Source organism: Balaenoptera ricei, chromosome 17 (genome assembly GCF_028023285.1).
Source record: "Balaenoptera ricei isolate mBalRic1 chromosome 17, mBalRic1.hap2, whole genome shotgun sequence".
Classification (NCBI taxonomy): domain Eukaryota; kingdom Metazoa; phylum Chordata; class Mammalia; order Artiodactyla; family Balaenopteridae; genus Balaenoptera; species Balaenoptera ricei.
In genome coordinates this window covers 13,522,178-13,536,441 of record NC_082655.1, presented here as the reverse complement: position 1 = coordinate 13,536,441, position 14,264 = coordinate 13,522,178, and positions in this window count along the sequence as shown.

Genomic DNA, 14,264 nt, shown 5'->3' with positions numbered 1-14,264 from the left:
CTTGGCATGGTTTTTGAAAGGGCTGTCAAATTTCAGGGGTAGGTTAGTTTTCAGGCATCACAGCTCCTGGGCATGTGAAGTAAGACAGTCTGATGCTTAAGATCCTGAGCTTCAGAGACAGACAGATCTGGCTCCTAAATTTGCTTCTGACTCTTTTCTTTTCTGGGAGACCATGGTTCATAGGTTAAAATATATCCATGATGATAATGATGGTGTTTACGATGACAATGATGCAAAGTTCACATTCACCAAGTTCTTATTATGGACAGATACTACTAGTTCGAGAGCCCACACGTGTGAAATCATTTCATTCTTGCACTAACTCCTAAAGATAAGCAATATTATCCCCAATTGTTAGATGGAAAAATTGAGGCGAAGAGAGGTTAAGTAATTTGCTCAGTCACCCAGGTAGGAATGGGATTCAAATCAGATAAGCTGGCTACAAAGCCTATACAGTATTATTATTAAAATGCTTATGATATTTGTGACTTCTCCGGGGGAATTTATATGAGGCATTGTGATTCCAATAGAACTGGGATGGAAGTTTTTCAAACCTGAGTTTGGAACCAATGATGGCTCTCTCTTTTATCTTTTCCTTCTAAAATTATAAGCACTATAAAAGTAGAGACCACATCATCTGCTTGTGAATTTGTATTTGTATTTTTAATTCGTTGAACAGGTGGTTGGTGCTGCTAGCGAATTGAATTCCTCACCACACCTTTCTGGTCTTGCATTAGCAGATGTCTCCCTCTGGGCTCTCTGAGATTTGTTGTGCTATAATGGTTAAAAGGGGGTCGGGGGTAACAGCTGTGTGTTCAAGGGAGAGCATCCATCAGGGCAAGAACATTTGAGACAGTGGCTGTATGCTGGTGGTTAGTGTGCAGAAGAGAAGACTCAGGGCCCACGCTGGCCGGCCCTCAACCACATGACAGATGTTTCCCTGAGGCCATAGAGCATCATGGTTAAGACCTTGAGGCATGGCGTGCTGTGGAGTGAGAATGATCTGGGTCTCACACCGAACTCCACACTTGTAGGCTGTGTGCGTCAGGGAAGCTAACTTACAAAGCCTCACTTTTTTTTAATTTGCAAAATGGAGATAGTATTACAAACCCAAAATGCCTCATTTGCATTTCTAAAATCCCCAAATATCTGAAGACAGAAAATATTTTCATAAGCCCGTGGCAAACTCATTTGACAGCTAAACGTGACCCAAACTGACATGGGGCTTGCTGGGGTCTTTCTTTATCCCACTTTTTGTCAATATGCATGTATTTTGCTGCCAAATATTAATGTGTTTGATTAAAGCACATTACCCCAAGACGTGTTGATGGTGTTAGATTAGATACAATATATGCACTATATTACTTCTCTAAAATAATAAAAATAGTTATAAATATCAAAATTCACCTTGCCCCAAAAGTTAGTTTTGTATAAGGGATAGCAGATCTGTACTAACTACCTCATTAGGTTTCTATGTGGACTAAGTGGAATAAAATATGGAAAGGGTTTGGCACAGTTACTGGCATGTTATAAATCAACAAGTATTTCATTTCCTAAATAGTTATTACACTCTATGTATTAGGCACATTAGTTAAGCAATTTTGTTGTGCTGTCAATTCTATTCTTTTTATAACAACATTATAATACAACATCGTTTAAGGGTGCTCCATTATTATCTCCAGGATTTTTTTTCCAAGATGCCTTTGAACATTTTGATGTTGGTACTTTTGTGATTTTCAGAAAATTTCGATTGTTAAGTTTTTTTAGGGCACAAAGGGGACTTACGCTCCTTATTCCAAAGGCATCTAAATTGTTTGATGACTGAAACATTGAGAGATTGCAGTTTTCATTACACCACCAGGAATACCTAAGCTCACACATGCACAAGCAACAACTATGTCACATCCACGGCCCAGCCAAGCACCGTCACAAGATGTTAAGTCAGAAAATGTTGAGGCACTCCACGTTCAGAGATAAAATGTAAACAAATATGCATCTTAGAATTGATGAATGGCAGTATTGTCCCGTAAAGAGTAGAATTTAGGTGGAGTTCAGGGAGGTGACTTTGAACATGCTTTGAAGAACCAAACAACAAACTTCCTCACAAATTGATTTGTCCAAAGATGGCCTGGGCTACCTTGGGTTTTATTAAACTCCAGTTCTCTGGCAGTGAGGGAGCTGAGCCTGGACAGATGCTGTTGGGGATAGTGTTGCGGGACTTCAGATTCCTCAAAGTGGTTGCATTAGGTGACCAGTGAGAACTTTTTGGATGCTGAGATTCTCTGAAACTCTAGGAAGAAGATAGTCCAGGTGTGTTCAATAGATGCTGGTGTGATCTCCTTGACCTCCAGGTTGTGCTGGCCCTGGGAGCGTCCTCTGAGTGGCTGGTTTTGCAGGTCGAGTTCAGTGCTCATTGATCATACTTTCTGTTCTGCTTCTGTCCAAAAAGCCAAGTATAGGAAGAAAAAAATGTTGAGTTTTGAAACATCTTTCAACTGTGACGAAGAAAAGCATTTTCATTTCACATGAAATTGTAGATCCACTTGGCAACGTTTGTAGAAACCATGAGAAAGCTACTCACAGTCTTTAAGTTAGCTACTACTGATGCATATTGACATTCTCTGATGGAAGGGGTGAACCCAGCACACCCCCTTTCCCTGTCAGAGCTCTGAATCAACTGAGATGCACGGAGGTGGCCAGATGGAGAACAGAATGCCAGCCTTATTACTGACAAAGAGAATGATGGGGGTTGAGGCAACAATGGATTTCTAAGACTGTTCCCCAGAATTAGGCTGGCTTTTCCACCCAGCTACTGGCAGTGCTGGAAAAAAGACATGTTTCTCCTTGGGGTCAGGACTTTATTCTACATGGCAGAGACACAACTGCTCTCTGCAAGCACTTTTGGACTGTTAAAGGGAAGCAGAAAGGTGTGCTATGAAAGCCCCATGCTTTGTCCCAAACTCTCCAATGAGAAGATTTGGGGCTCTCTATGCGGAGGAATAAGCAAAGGGACAGGAGTATTTAGGGAAAATTTTTTGTCAGGGAGACTTTGGAGTGGGAGATAAGTATGCCCCATCTAATAAGCCTTTCCTTGTTTGAGGCCTGTTTTTTTTTTTTTTTTTTTTTATTTGGTGCTGTGGGGAGAAGAGCCTGTATCCTTTATGGCTTGTCCTTTGAAAGAATTTCACTATCCTGGATCAAATTTTATATTTGCAAACTGTCACATGCAAAAATTATAAATAACCCTGATCTTGATGTTTGGAAGAAAAGAGGTGATGCATTCTATCAGCAGGAGGCCTCCGTTCATTGCATGATGATGTGATGGGGGAAGCATTCCTAGACAAGTTATCTTTATTTTTATTTTTTTATTTTTTTAAACATCTTTATTAGAGTATAATTGGAAAAGTTCTCTTTAGATACATCTGTGCCAAACGAACTAGCCGTGTGAACTTGGCCAAGTCATGTCACCTCTCCGGGTCTCTTCCCTCAGGGGTTAACCCCACAGTGCATTGGATGACTGCCTAGATCCTGTCCATCCCTCACATTCTCTCCTACTCTGCTCTCCTACTTCCAAGAACAATAATTACCATAGAAAATATCATCTTGCCCTAGATTGTGATCTTCATGACTTCATCTGTGTGAACAGACAAACATCAAAAAACAGCTGAAGCATAACACAGGATCTACGGCAATGTCAAGGGGCCCTTCCTTAAAACCTCCAGTTGAGATAAACTCTCAAACAAATAGCACTTGTGTGTCAGGAGAGAGGCAGGAGAAGGTGGTACAGTATGAAGCAGAGTCTTTATTCAGGGTATAAGCTTCCATTTCCTGGGACAGTGAGAACTTTGTCTTTTCGAAAAGCCTGCTTCAAGTGCTTGCCTGTGTTGTCACTTGAGGACAGCGAAGAAGAACGGCATGAGTATGAGCTGCTTCCTTCCTAAATCCTTCAATCCCTCTCTTCAACCCAAGACTGCAACTTCTGTGGCTTCTGGCTAGGCTCCTGGGCAGGGGATCAGGCCAACCTGCATACATGCGCACACACACACACACACACACAGATATACACACAAGAATCATCACACACCTTTCTGCCACTGAGCTGTGGGAGGAGGGGACAATGTGCTATGTGGCCCTCACACAGCATTAACTACTTCTTGGTCCCATTCTTGACTCACCTGGGAGGACTTCACTGTTCCCCTGCCCCAAAGCCACCTCAGCACCATGCACATGTGTCCATTACACTTTTCTGCCTAGTAAGGCACTTATTTTGTCTTCACATATGTCTTATCTCTTCTAGACCCTGAGCTCTTTGGAGGCAAAGAGTGTATCTGATATAATTTTGATTCCCCAGTCTCAAGCCCTGGCATATAAATAGCAATCAATACATGATTTTTGAATGAATTGGGGTTAAGGAACATAGGAAACACCTTTGGGGTCTCTGCCCATGTCACACCACCCCATTTACTGAGAACAACCACTGCTCACTGTTAGGAGTGGGCCCCTGGCAGCCATGAGACCCCTCCCCTGGCAACAGTGGAATAGACTGACTGAATCTGGGCCAATCAAATTCCCTCCAGCAGTTTCAGAGACAGGCCCAGGCTTTCCCTGGCATCCAAAAAACAATGTAAGCCCTGCAGAAGATAAAGAAATGAAGACTATTTCTATTAACAAAACTAATGCCTGTTTACTCTAAAAATTCAGACAATGTATACATATATGATGTAGAAGTTAACGTTTAGGAATGGCTAAGAATATTTTGTAAAAGAAAATTAGTAAGGGGTGGGGGCTTGTCCTACCAAATAAAAGTAGCATAGTAGTGGAGAAGTATAAATAAGTTGGTGGAACAGATAAGATCCAGCTATATATGTGTATACATTCTATGGTAAATGTGCTATTTCAGTTCAGTGGAGAAAGATTTTTTTAAATGGTGCAGAGACAATTGATTTCACATTTGGATGAAAATGAAGTTAGCTTACCTTAAATGGAGTATAAAAATAAATTCACATGGACTGAATATAAACATAAAAATAAATTATAAAATCATTGTTAAAAATAATATTAAATAAGACTCTGTCATACTTTGAGGTAGAGGAGGCCTTCTAAGCTAGACAGGAAACTCAGAAACTATAAAAGGAAAACAAAATTAGCAGCTTTAGTTATGTTACAAACAATAATTTTAAATATTCTGACTGTTAAGAAACTCCATAAACAAAGAAAGCAAATAATTGATTATGAGAAAGTATTTACAACTCATATAACACAAAAAAGGATAATAGCCCTAGGATACAAAGAGCTTCTACAAGTTAAGAATTAGAAGACAAATAATCTAATAGAAAAATAGGTAAGGACATAGTATTAAGGTCTTTTTTTTTTTTTTTTTTGGTAAAATACTGATTTTTAATTCAAAGCAATAAGTAAGCAAAAGCATAATTTGTTCAGTGCCCCCTAGATGTAAAGCCTATGAACTTTTGTGTGAATGAGCTCTTCTTAAATATAAGCTGTACAATTTTGACATTGAATTCGCCTGATCTATTTTAATAGCCGAGTAATCAGAGTAATCAAGGATGTGTTGCATGACCCCTCAAATTCATTTGACAACTAGTTGTCAATAACACCCCCTTCCACACAGGGATTTTGTGAGAATTAACTGTGATAATGCTCAAGAACCCAGGAGAAGGGGCTGGAAACAGTGGAACTTAATTATTTCCCTCTCACTTTTCCTTTTCTCTTTCACTAGGCTACTTAAAAGCAGGCGGTGTCTCAGATGCATTTTTATGTCCCAGTGTTTGTCACAGTGTCAGAAAGGAGGAAGGAAAGAAGGGAAGAAGGAAGTGAGAAGAGGGAGGAAGTGAGAAGAGGGAGGAAGTGAGGAAAGGAGGGAGAGAGGGAGGGAGGAAGGAAGGAAGGGAGGGAGGGAGGGAAGAAAGGAAGGAAGACACACCAGCCCGCATCAAATTTGGCAGACTCCTGGTGCAGTTCCTCTTCTAGCCACATGATGGCGGCATGAGCATGGCAGCACTCCTGAGCTCTCAAGTCTTCCGCTTTAAATAGAGCCGGGGCGCCTGGGTGTGTTTGTGTTTGCGCAGGCGAGACAGAGTTACACCCAGCCTCAGCACTCTTAGCTGAGCTGTAATGCAGGTCACACGAAAATCTTCAAGGGTTTCACGGTCTTTCTTTCTAGAAAAACCCCAACAGGCATTTGATAGTAAAAAGGACTTTGTAGTCGTTTTCAAATGGGGAGATTTCCTTCAGTACACAGCATCTGCTCGGCTGGGTTTGCAATCTGTGTGCCAGTACGGCAGTTGGTGAGCCACCGGCTCGCTGCTCCCAGGGCCCGGCTGGAGCGGTCAGCTGGTGGAATGATGGGAACTGCAATCGGCAGATCTGCACCAACATGCCCCGGGATGGAGAATGTGATTTGTGACACAGCAGCTTGGGAATAATAATGAAAACATAATTGTTCCAGGTGGATTGCTCTGTGTCTTTCAATTGCAAAGCTGCTTCACATCGCGTGAGAGAAACTGTAGTTCTTAGCTTTTGTTTCTCTAGGACGACCGGAGGCACACCCAGCAACTGTCCTTCTGTCCCCAGTTACTTAGATGTTTCTTTGAACCCCAGAGAAAGGCTGTCCCCTAACCAGGAAGAACCTGCCTCAGCACCAGGCTCCCTGTGGCAGCCTGTCTGTTCAAGCAGAACCACCTAAGTCATGGATGTGGCTTTCAAACCTGTTCATGCCTTCCACTGCTACCATGAACATGTTGTTATACTGTTTTGTTTTTTGCCTTCTGGAAAAAAAAAGTCCTCGCATGTGTATTTCCCTTTAGAGTTTACACACATTTCTCATTTTGTCTTCATCACAGCCTAGGAAGGAGGCAGAGGTTATTAACATGGTCTTACAGACAAGGACACCAAGAATCGGAAAGATGCGATGATGTGTCTGGAAACTCCATTTCCCAGCACAGGGGTGAAGAGCAGAGGAGTCCGAGGTGGGTGGCCTGGATTTGAGTCCCCTTCAGCCTCTGTCGGTTACCTGACATCTCTGAGGTCCTGGTTCCTAGTCTGTGAAATGAAGAGAAAGATGACAGCCTGTTGGGGACAGGGGAGGACCAGATGAGACCATGCCCGGAACCTCCGCTGTGGCAGGGGCTCAGTGGGAAAGCTGGGTATCAAGCACCTTTTTACACTGTCTCCCACCCTCCCAACCCCATATTCTGTGCAAACGGTTCCATGCAGTTTCAACAGCTTTTCTGCTGGGGGAGGAGGGGGCGGGTCATCTTTCTGCCCGAGCTTCTCTGGCTCTCTATAAAACTTTGCTTGGCTTCTAAGGATCGATTATCTGAGAGATTAATGCTGGAGGGACCTCTCCTAACCTAAGCGGGGGCTGGAACTGCTGGATAAATACATCCCCTTTTCATTCTCCCAGCTGAATTGTTCTGAGACATATTTCACCTGGTAGGACACTCAGCCACAATCACTCCTAGTCATGGCCGAATTGATAGCATAATTTTGCGTTCGTGTTTCTTCCTTCCTCTTTTACTCACTGGTGCTTCACTCATGGTCCTTGGGATCACTTCCAAAATAAACTACCTCGGTACAAGCCTCTAATTCAGGCTCTTCATTTGGGAACCCAGGCTGGGACAAGGTGAGAGAGAAGCCAGGCCTCTGACTCTAGGGTCAGGAGTCCCTCAGTCTACACACACACACACACACACACACACACACACACACACACACTTTGTTCCATGTCCATAGTAAGCAGGTGGAGCAAGGGATAAGTTTGATGAGCTCTAGAGTGTTTCCAGAGCATCTCATGAATTGTTGATGGCCCCTAAAGAGCAGGGAGTGTGCTTGTTGGGATCCTTAAGGATATGGGTTCCTGTGCATTAATGGGCCCTAGTGTTCAACCCCAGACGCCACAGCAGCAGAAACCACCTTAGACCTGGGGCTAGTATCAGGTGGAGTCCGAAGCTGTCTCCATGATGTGATTTAAGGGCACCATTAGGCTCTGCGATGCAAATATATTATATAGGTGGGGTGGGATGACACGCTAACCTCAGGCTATTTGCCACAGTGGGGTAAGTTGGAGCTTGCAGGGGACGGGGCAGTCCCAGGTGAGAGCCATATGCTCATACCTCTCCCTTTAAGCTACCATTTATTGATGACCAGTTATGAGTCATGCTAATCTTCCATGCACATCAGTCTTGTCTTAACCCAAGCTTCACAATAGAATCACCTGGAGCAATTTTTAAAATGCCAGTGCTGGTCCACACTCCCCATTCTGTTTTTTTTTTTATAAAGAAGGTTCAACTTTTTTTTTTTTTAATTAATTTATTTATTTATTTTTGGCTGTGTTGGTTCTTCATTTCTGTGTGAGGGCTTTCTTCAGTTGCGGCGAGCGGGGGCCACTCTTCATCGCGGTGCGTGGGCCTCTCACTATCGCGGCCTCTCTTGTTGCAGAGCACAGGCTCCAGACGCGCAGGCTCAGTAGCTGTGGCTCACGGGCCTAGCCGCTCCGCGGCATGTGGGATCTTCCCAGACCAGGGCTCGAACCCGTGTCCCCTGCATTGGCAGGCAGATTCTTAACCACTGCGCCACCAGGGAAGCCCCCCATTCTGTTTTTATTGGTCCGAGGATGGGGCTTGGGTATCCAGAAAGCTCCTCGGTGGTTTTCATGTGCAGACAGGTTTGAGAACCATTGATACAAATTGTCTTTTTTTTACTCTCACCCCCAACCTTCCTAGGAAGATATTCTTACCCATTGCTTTGCAGGATGGGAAGCAGTGAGCCTCCTGGAGCACTTAAGACACACAGCCAGTTAGCTATGGAACAAAGAGTCACATGCAACTCTGTCTGACTCTGAAGTGTCAGGCTCCCACACAGAGAATACTTGCCAAATTTCTCTTTTGAAAAACCCAGAACAGAAGAGGGTAAGCATATTCCTCCAGGAGCGGGTATTAGGGGGACCAAAGCAGAGATTTTACATATTTTTCTATAAAATTGATATTCCAGGGATACAGGCTGGGGTGGTTCATACCACACCATGGTTGCAGGGGGATCACAACACTGTGGTTTGAGCAACTCGGTTCTGCTCTGTGTCCCACCCCCCCAAATAGACAAGAGAGAATTGGGGGTCACCATGAGGGGATGGGCGTGGATGGAGGAGAAGGAAGAAAGTAGGCAGAAAGAGGTTCCTTCAAGATCAATTCTGCTAATATTTCCCACCGTGTTGGAAAAGAAAGCTCTTAGCTTTGGATGATGCAGGCATCAAAGACTGGTGCGAGCACACGTTCATAATGTGAATTTCACTTGTTTTCTATTTCAGAGGTCAACAAGTATTTTCTGTAAAGGGTCAGATAGTAAATATTTTAGGCCTATGGCCCATCTGGTCTCTGTCACAACTACTCAACTCTTTTGCTGTAGCATAAAAGCAGCCATAGACACTCCATACACGAATGGGTGTGGCTGTCATCCAATGAAACATCATTTACAAAAACTGGCAGGGCCAGTGGATTTGGCCTGTGGGGCGTAGTTTGCTGATCTCTGCTCTATTTTGCTTACTTATAAGCATGACTGAGGCAATTAGCCTAACTTCTGCTATCCTAACTTGATTCATCCATAAAATCTCAAAGGAATGGTGGGGCTAGATACTTACAACAGCTACTGATTTTGTTCTCTCAACACACACATGCACCTGCATGTACACACACACGCACGCACACGTGTGTGTGCGTGCGTGTGTGTGTGCATATTACTAATCTTCATGACCTGGATTTAGTTTCTGTATGAGAACAATGAGCTTTAAGGAGATTTGATTTAATTCTTTATGTGTAATAAGTTGAAGGCCATAAAACCAATATTAAAATAATTAAAGGTGTTCTTTTTACTAACAGTATTTGTTGGCAATTCTGAACAATGTCAGTATTAAACTATTCCTTCCTAAAAAAAATTTTGTGAGTCTAGGTTCTAAATAATTGTGGCAGTTATCTTTGGACTTTAATTGTATATATTAAATATATTTTTGAATATACATATATATTCAAGTTAGAACACATTTTATTTTTTTATTTTTTATTTTTTTAGAACACATTTTAATTTTAAACTTATCCTTTAGTAAATACTGATTGTATTATCCAAAGAATTTAATTCAGAGAACCCCCATTATATAATGCACCTCCCATATATGGACATATGATTACATTGAATTTTGTTTGTAATTTACTTTGGAAAAAAAGTAAGTAGAAGGCCAGAATTTGCATCCAGGCCTTCTAACAATTAAAGCTCACATTTTCCCCAGGCTATAGCACTGCTTCTAAGCAAGTGTTTGAAAACACTTCTAGTCCAAAGGTCTATGAGGCTATGATTTTATTTACCTTCTCTAGGTGGCTCTTTGCCCAACATGCAGACAGTGCAAAAATGTACCAGCCAAGCCACTTAAAAAATGTACCTAATATTGAAATTTATTCAGTTCAGCATGTTGACTTGGCATCCTGTAGACAAATGTCAGGAGGCCAATTTCTATCAGACTCCTCCTTCTACATCAGGGAAATATTTGGAAATGCATCTGAAGCATCTCCATATTTCCAACCTTCCAGCTGTCTCCATCATCACAGGGTCATGTAAGCAGAGAGTCCAATCCCAATGGCACCAGCCTGTTAAAATGCAATAAATGCACTCTCTGTGTGTCATTGGCTTTAAATGGGCCTCTCCGGAAATATCCAGTAGGCCAAAAATCACTGTGGTCCAGAAGACCGCTCACCCTGTGACTTGTTTTCCTTCTACTTAAATTTCAGCCCAACATATATTTATGCATTCAAGAATTCTTGGCACCCCAGTGAAGAATAAAAATGTGGTCCCTGCATTTGTTCTCTAAGAACTGTGATGCCAAGGCCTATGTTAGGTAATTAAATATATTACATACATTATGCCATTTAATTCTTCCAACAGCCTTATAAGGTAGAGATTATAAGAGAGAGATTATCTCCATTTTACATGTATTGAAGGTGTGTGCTGGGACAGTTCCTTTTCTCCTCAGAGAGGGGTAAACTGGGCTCAAACCTTCATTCTCGTTGGTGGAGAGCACCTTTACCTTCCCCTGAGATTGCTACGAGGTTGTTGTTGAATATAACCTCCATGTTTACTCTGTGGTGCACTAACAGTGTTTTTGAGTGGATGACTAGAAAAAGGACAAACCTTGAGTCAGATGGATTCCTATACCAGTGGCTCTTAAATCTTTGGGGTCAGAGATCCTTTTGAATATCTGATGATGATTTAGCATCTTTTCCCTGAAAAAATGTACAATTATCCACAGTTTGTATAACATTTCAGACGGTTGATGAATAAAAATAAGCACTGCTAAATGTAGGTTACTATGCCAGATGCTGGGCTATTGCTAGCATACAATAGACACTTGTAGCAGATGCTTCTGGAAACCTCCCTATGCCTGCCCCCTATATCCTATTGCCCTTACTGCTACGGTGCATGCCAGCCTAACTTGCAGCTGGAGCTCGTGAATTTCCCTGCCTAAGCACTTTTTCTTAGAGTTATACAGACCACCCTGACATGCCAGGGAATGTATGTCCCCTGGGAACAGCCCTGCATCAAAGACTGACAGGTGTATTAATACCTCAGTTCCCTTTCCCTTTGGTGGGGTCAATCTGAGGCACACATGCTACATTGTCTCCCAGTGTGCTCAGTGGGATTAAGCTCAGTTGCCCACATTGGTGGCTCTCTTCTTTTTCCTCACTCCTTTATCAGTGTTCCCTTCATTGTCAAGTAAACTAGTTGGACTGGAATCCTTGTTGCAGCGATTGCTTCTGGGGAACTCTAAGACAGCACACAGTAATTATACATAGAATGATTTATCCCTTATGCTGCATAAGGTGGGTCTTAATTTTACAGGGGAAGGTAAAGGTGCTATCTATGTATCCGACACATAAACAGGCTTAGTAACAAGCTCAAAAGTCCATGGCAAGGTTGATCTAAGTTCAGCCTGGACCAAGGTTTCTTTAAGCAGAGACTTGCCCTCTTTTTAATTTATGTAGATAACACAACTGCCGTGTGCCAGGCATTGTGTGAGATATTGAGGATACACAGGACAGCAAGTCAGATGAGTTCACTCATTATATGGAGTTCATGGTGTAGGGAGAGGAGAGAGATAACAAACACATATAAGAATGAAATAATTACAGATGTGATGAAGACTGTTAAAGAAAACACAACATGGTGTAATACAACAAAGGAGTTGGAGGGGTTAACTGTATAGTAAAGGCCAACCTTAGAAAGGGTTTGAGAGAAGTCCTCATCCCCCTAGGTTCTCCATCTTGGTTCACTGTACCTCTATTATTCACCTCTAACAAATACTTAACTCAGTGCATACTAGGTACCAGCCAAGAAAATGGACATAGTCTCTTAAGGAGTTTACAATCTAGGCAGAAGAGATAGGGAATCAACAAAAAGTAAACAAATGAGGAAAAATACCAGATGGTAATAACCACTTTTAGAAAAAGAATAACACATGATGAGAGAGCATATTTTGCCTTTTTTCAACAGGGGTTCCTCTAGAGAATTAAGTCCAACTGCCCTAAGGCATACATTGGAAACAATTGACTAACTTCTAATCTACGCATCTAGAATGGTTCTGGTCTTATACAATCCTTGAGAAAATTGGGAAGGGGGACGTTACTGAAATCATTTGCTGTGTTTTGTGGTTCAGATGAGGAACCCCAGTTGAGAAAGTCTCTCTAAGGAGGTATCATTTAAGTAAAGCTCTGGATTTCAAGAAGAAGCTAGCAATTGAGGATCAGAGCTTTCAAGATAAGGAGAAGGGCTACTGGAAAGCCCTGAGAAGGCCAGTGAGACTGGAGGGGAGGGGAGGCGAAAGGAAATAGTAGCAGGGAGGTGGGAAAGGGCCAAGCCATGGAGAATCTTGTACATCAAAGTTTGGAGCATATATTATTCAAAGTGTAGGGAAGGGTTTGTAGAAAGCCAGTAATCAAAGAAGAAAGCCCAGTTAAGATGCTATTGTAGTATCTAGCCAAGAAGTGGTGGTAGCTTTATCCAAGAAGGTAGGAGAGTCAATAAGACTTATTGATGAATTAGATTTAGTGGACAAAGGAAAGAGAAATCAAAGGTAATGCCTGGCTTTATGAATGGTGGATGAAAGATGGGACCATTTACTAAGATGGGAATGTTAAGAAGGAACAGGTTTGCAATAATAAACTCAAGAATTATTTGCCTATGTTATGATTGAAGTGCCCATTTGAATCTAAGTAGAAATGTCAAGTTGGACACTGAGTATATGAGTCCAGAGTCTACAGAGGAAGATTTAAGAATCTTTGCTATGTAGAGGATATAGTCACCCAGAAACACATCTGTGGTCCTGTAATACTTATTGCCTGGTTTAGCATCTTCATTCTCTCAAGGTGGTCCTGTTTTGGATGATAAATTATATCAGCACCCTCCATGGAGAGAAATAAATGGAGCTTAGAAAAGACCTCAGGATGTTTCAACATTTATAAGTAGACGAAAAGAAGAGAAACTAGTCGAAGAGACTGAGAAAGAATAGTCAGTGAGGAAGGAAGAACACCTGACTTATGGTATTGGGAAGACAAAATGAAACATGTTTTATGAAGGTGAGATTGTCAATCATGCCAAATGTTGCTGGAGGGCCAAGCAGGCAAAGAGCATCCATGAGATCCCTGTATTTCACCTGCTGGAAGTCATGGTTCCAGTGGATGAGATTGCAGCTCTCTCTAGGACACAAATCCACCTGTTCCTGGAGAAATCTAGTCTATGGCATCACCAGTGATTCAAGCACTATTGGCAGTGTACTTGGAAAAGACCACAAAGTATTTTATTTAGCATGCTCGGAACAACTTAGACAAATTGAAATGTCTTGAGATGAAAGAACAATGTCTTGCCTATGACATTGACTGATAATTAAGCTCAGAAAACATGGAAATTTGTTTCAGAAAATAGCCTACAAGGACTCTGGCTTAGTAATGACTGTTCTACTACTGTTACTACTATGTGTTACTACTACCACTGCTGCCTCTCTCACATCATCTTTTCCGACTCCCAGGCCAGTGCTGTTTTCTGGCAGATCATGCTGCTTCAGCAAAGCTTTCTGACTGGTTATATAAAAAGCAATGTGGGAAAGAGTTAATTGGCAGAGTGACTACATTTGCAACCCAAGAAGGCCTGCCGTGACTTGTTATCTGCAGAGCTAAGCTGCTTGCTGTACAAGTGATATTCGAAGCTCACTG